Here is a 5,913-nt window from a genome sequence, read left to right as displayed (position 1 = left end):
CACAGGGCAACCAAGGTGACGTTCATACAGCAGATTTTGGGGCTCGCAGATGCTGGGATTCAGAGTGGGCTGTTCCTTGTTTCCCTTCAACCTGTCCCCTGCTCTGCCCCTGTCTGCAGCAGCATTGGAACAAAGAGGGTGGAGGCCAAATTTGAAACCAAGTGGAAGAGCTTTGTTAGGAAAGGAAAAGGAAGGGAATAGAACAGGATTCTCACCCAGTTTAGATGTGAGGAGTTTTACAAAGGAGAGATCTTGCTGAAATGGCTTCATCCTCCAGAGGAAGTGGAGTGTGCTGAGCTAGGGAGTTGCCCTAGGCAGTACCCTGAGATGGAGATATTGAAGGTGGCACTTCAGTAGCCATACAACCAATGGGTAGTTGCATTTGAGGGGATTTAAGTTTGGACTTGGCCTGGCAAAATGCCTGTCTTAGCAAACCCTCCAGTGTAAACATGATTTTTTTTCAAAAAATTCCTGTCTTAGCAAACCGTCCAGTGTAAACATGAATTTTTTCCAGCGTGGAAATATGTGGTTAGGTCAGCCCTTCCTATGGCACTTAGGGGGGTGGCATTTCAGGATGAGCTGCTCTCAGTACAGGCCAGCAGCTCTGCAGGTGTGGTGATACAGGCCTTTCACAGTGCCACAGACCACATGGTGTGCTGGGAAGTGCCTTGTAGTGCAGATGTGCCCTCATTATTGATTTGTGCCTTCTGCTCATCCTCAGGTGAAAAGATTTTCTTCTACTTCCTGTGGGAATAGTATCAACCCAAAGAGGCTACATCACTGTTCAAGCTATTTAGTTACTATATAGCTGCCTTATTCCATTGCATAAAGAATTTATATGGTGTATGAGAAAAAATTTGACTGTAACTGGATTATTGCTCTTCATTTTCTTCCATCAATAATCATATTTCTTGATTATTGTAGGACTTCCACTCTATCTCTTAACAGCTCTGTTCATGTTTGTTTTTAAATTGTTGGCATATTTACCACACAATTCTGTTCAGTGCAGTGCAAGGGGAAAAGGGCACACTTGGTATCCCTTCTGGGCACTTGGATTCCTGGTAAATCATGTTGTACCTTTCTAACACTGTCAGTTCAGTTTCTCTTTGCCAGTCTGGCAGAGTTACAGACATGACTGATTTTGTGGGGTTTTGTTTAGAATAGTAAAAGGCTTGACAGCTAAATGTATAGTACATATCCAAGAAATGTTCTTTCTTATAATGAAAGTCAAGAGTCCTGTCATCTCCTAGGGAAATTTTATCCCATGAAGTATTCAGAGTGAGAAGAATCTTCTCAGTTATCTTGGTTTTCAGGTCTTAGTTGTTAATGTATTAGTCACAATCTCCCTGTAGGGGTGTGTTACTCAGCAGGTTTTTGTTTGGTTTGGGGGGTTTTTAAGTTCACCTGGTGGGTAGCCATGGCTGGGTGGAGCTTTCTTTCCTGTGCAGTGAAGGCGTGTGCTTTCCATGTGTTATCTCACATGCCTGAATAATTAAATATTTCTCTTTGACGTCCACTGCCTGATAGAAAATTTACCTTGTCTACATGACTTACTCCCAGTGTTACCTATCCAACACTTCCTTATTCTCATAGGCCTCAATGTATATTATGCAAAACTTTGGTTATAATCCCATTACTGATGATCATTAAAAAAATATTTCTTGGAATAGTGCACACATTAGGTTTCTAGTTCTGCTGGTCATGAACAAAGTAAGCTCATGTCTTCCTATGCTGTGCATCTAGAACTGGAGAAGACATTTTGCTTTATATATCAGTGTAGGGGGATAGAATATAAGAAAATAAAGGTAGTGTAGAAATAATCTTACCCCTAAGGAGTTACAGCTGGGCCAATTATCAAAGCTTAGGAACAGGCCTGCCTTTAAGAGGCCACAGCTGAACCAATGAGAAGAAGATGCTATAAAAGAGTGGGAAGGGAACTGGAGTCAGCTGGCTCCTTTGTGAAGGGGAAAGAGTCAGGGCTCTGAGGAGCTGCCCACGAGAAACACCAAGAAGGTTTGGAACTTTTGTGATAAGGAGACAACGGTGTGGAACCCTGCAATAAGATAATAACATATCAGTTTAACTTAATTTGTAATGAATGGTCCTTGGTACTCTTGTTAAATGTTTAACCAAAATTGCTAAAATAAAAATCCAGTCATTATTCACCACCAGTAAAGGCATCATATACATACTAAAATACTTCACTGTTTTGGAACATGGCATAATTTAAAAATGTATTTTTCCTCTCAGCATCCCTCTGAGGTTGGAAGTGCTAACAAACACTCCATGAACTTATTTCCAGGTGAGAACCGAGGTGCAATGAGGTTGAGACCAGTGTTTTGGGTTTGCTGAGTTAGTCTGCCCAGCAGAGGAGGGAGCTGAGTTCGCCTTTTCTCGAGATCAAGAGCAGCATTCTGTCCACTCTGATCTGCAGTGGTCGGTCACTTCCCTCCTCGCAGAGCTCCCAGGCCCAGAGCCTTGGGGAGGTCACAGCCATTCAGTGACCACTTTTCCCTCAGACGACCAAATCCTTCCTCCTCTTTGAAAGAAATACCAAAGAAGGGAGCGAGTTATTGCCGCTAGGGCCAAAGTCAGTAATTTTGCCAAATACAAATCACAGAAGCTCTGTTTGCTTGGCAGCGCTAAGCTGTCTCTGGCTGTGGCTGGGGCAGGGAAGAGGCAGGGGAACTAGCTGTACATTTGTGAATTATTTAAACTCTTGCACCATCTAGCGGTTCCTTTTCAAAAAAGCCTCTCAATCACCTAAGATAAAAGCAGATAATCTGTTTAGCTTTCTATTTTAGATGCCACCTGCATGTATAATTAAAAGCAAGTAGCTGTGTAAAAGTGAATATTAAGCATCATCTCTCCCCTAAGAGGGCTGATGTTATATTCTTTAACATGTGTTTACATGTTTCTTGCAGATAACTGTTTGGTTTATTGTCTTTAGAAAAATGCTCTTAGTTGCAGAAGAGTTAGCTTTCAGAGAAGAGAAACTAAGAACACTTTGTGTACAAAATATTTCTTTTTAGTTCAAAAAGGCCAAATGTTCTCTTTCAAAGTATGAGTTTTAAGAGAAGCTGTACTGGTACTCTGAACAGTAAGAATATCCCCTGCATAGAAAGAGCAGTGACAGTGGCACTGAATATTTTTTCCATGTAAAATTGCTGATGTGCCTTACATCTGCTCTGGGAAGATTCTGAGGAACAGTCAGCCATGAGGAATCAATGCATTATCTAGCTCCTGCCACTCAGGCAATCAGCTTAGATATTGTGAGCTTTTTAAAGAACAAAACAAAACCTACCATGAATTTCTTGTATTATTTCTAGTTTTTTAGCCTGTAGGCTGCAGTCGTTTCACACTTTCAAGCTTTTCTCAGGATGCAGGGGAGTGGAAATGTTTTATTTTAAAATTAATGCTGAGTCTCAGACATGATTCCAGTAGCAGACTCTAAGCAGAGCACTAAAAATAGTGAGAGTCATGATAAAATTGCAAGAGCAGGAAGTGTTGCCTCTGAGAGGAGTGGGGAGGAATCTCAATTTGCATGCATTCATTAACTTGGTGACTGAAGTTAAGCTGCTTTTTCTAGGGTGCTGCTTCTTTCTTTGCTGTAAGAATTTTAAAAACTTCACAAACCAACTCCTGGCTCAATGCTCTAAGGTAGTTTATACCTACTACAATAACATGCTATTTACATTATCATAGATACAACACATAAATCGGTTTATTTATAATTTCCTGGACAGCTTTGATTTTGCAGATAGACTGAAGCTGTGTGCATACTTAATTTTTTTGGATAAAATGTCATGGGTGCTAATCTCTAGTTAATGGTAATGATCTGCAGCACGTTGGAAAGATAACTCCATAGTGGGCACAATGAAAGCAGTGGAACTGGTGATTGTGCTGCTTGATCTCCATTGTAACACTTATGGCTTCAAAAGATGCTGCATTAGTACTTCTGCACAGAGATAAATCTGTATCTGGCAAGGTTCTGCTTACATGCAGCTATTTATGCTCACACCCTTTTAATTATAATTTAAATATAAAAGCTGTGTAATTGCTGCCAGGTGTAATGCAAATCAAGTGCATTACATCTCACTTTGAAGGAAGGAGGCCACAGGGCAGCTCATAATTCTACAAAAGAGCGTGAAAGGAGGAATGAAAACAAACGTGATGGGCAGCTCACTCTGGGGATTTGTTCTGCCCAGGGTCCTTAGACAGACTAAGGACTGAGCCAGGTCCTTTCTAGCTGTGAATTGCAATGGTTTATGGTACCTTCTCTCTCAGGTGGTATGAATCTACCAATCATACCTTAGAAAGGAAATACCCTTTGAACTGGGAATGGCTGTTGCCAAGCTTGTGATACTTGGTACTGAAGGAAAAATGTCCCATCTTTACATTAGCACTGGATGTTTAGTAAATGCAGAATGACAGTTTTCTGGTTTTAATCAATAGAAACTTATGCTCATGAACAAATCCAGAATTTAAGCTTTTGAATAGTGATTTGTGTGGTGTCTGTAGGAAGGTAGGTAAGTTTTCTCACTGTATTTTTGTTGTAAACAGGGAAAGCATATTTACCTCTGTCCAGTGTAATACACGACATTTTGATTTTACTGTATCACACCTTAAATGTGGTCTCCATCAATACTTCAGTAGCCTTTTAAAAATTCAGTTTAATTTGTTGCAGTTTTCTTTTGTGCTCTCATTTTGCTCAGTGATTCCACACTTCTGTTGACTCGTTTGTGGTTGTACATAAAATGCTATAAATTGTGTTAAATTTCACTAAGATTCTGACATTGAAATATGAAGAGGCCATTGTGTCAGTAATGGAATTTTCCTGTTTGCTATATTTTATTCTTTCCTAGACAGTAGTGCAGTGATATGCTGGTGGTAATATTTTCAAGGGAGAAACTTTTCTTGCAGGTCCATCCTTGTGTTAGTGCACTGGGAAATCATGAAGTAAATAATAATCACAGTCCTTTCTGCATATCAGAAGTAGTTTGTGGAAATGCTCTATTATATATTGCTGAATAGTTATACCTGATTTTTTATTATGTGTATTTGAGTGAAGTATCAACAAGGCCAAAATGAAATCTAACAACCAACCACTAAATCACAAAGTAATCCACAAGTATAGTGTCAACATTATATTCAGCGTTCTTGAGCAATTATTAACTTACATAAGCAGCTGATAAAATTGTCCGTGCTTCCCTTTTCATTCCTCTTGATACTAACTTGGAATTTGAATGTTTAAATTATTTGAATGTTTAAATTATATAATTTCATGTTATTTGAGTGTTTAAAGAGATGAAAGTCCCATTGTAGTCTAGAAAAATGTCTAGTTGTTGTAGTTTTAAAGCAATTATTGGAAATAAAACGGTGCCTCTCCCCTAACATGATGTCCAGTTTTAGTAAAGTTCAGCTCCTGATACAAGTAATGTCAGGCATCATAAATATCTAAGCAGGCCTTCTCTTTGCATTTCTTTGCAGGAACTCAAATACTCTGCACATTTCTTTATTTTGGGAGCTTTTTAACAATCTCTCTTCCAACATTGAAGTAACATTGACCAAATCCATAAGCTGGCCAGTGGCATCCTTGATCCTGAAACAGCACAACAATCTATTTTCAACAGACTCCCAGCTACCTAAGTGGTTTGAGGGAGTAACCAAAATTGTAGATGTGCTTTCCCAGGGATTTCAGGGCAGGGAGCAATGGAACTAGAGTTGCAAGTACGTCTGATATTATTTGAGGATTAATATAATTAATATTATGAATTCTTATTTAGTTCTTAGGAATCAAGTCATCATAACAGTAAGACACTGTTATTGAGTGCAGAAATGAAGCAAAGATTTAGTACAACCATGGTTTTGCTTTTAGAAATGCCCAACATTGCCTATAATTTTTTTGTCCTT

General features: G+C 39.3%; 1 long non-coding RNA gene across 1 annotated transcript; it reads left to right on the top strand.

The window, feature by feature from the left end:
• The first annotated feature begins 1,932 nt into the window (after nt 1-1,932).
• On the top strand, nt 1,933-2,614 carry LOC135452034 (uncharacterized). The gene is made up of 2 exons (XR_010441522.1): nt 1,933-2,013; nt 2,303-2,614. It is a non-coding gene; the product is annotated as an uncharacterized LOC135452034 (long non-coding RNA).
• The last annotated feature ends 3,299 nt before the right edge of the window (nt 2,615-5,913 follow it).

Source organism: Zonotrichia leucophrys, chromosome 10 (genome assembly GCF_028769735.1).
Source record: "Zonotrichia leucophrys gambelii isolate GWCS_2022_RI chromosome 10, RI_Zleu_2.0, whole genome shotgun sequence".
In the NCBI taxonomy this organism is placed as follows: Eukaryota; Metazoa; Chordata; class Aves; order Passeriformes; family Passerellidae; genus Zonotrichia; species Zonotrichia leucophrys.
The sequence above is the reverse complement of the archived record's forward strand: the minus strand, read 5'-3'. Positions and strand labels throughout refer to the sequence as shown.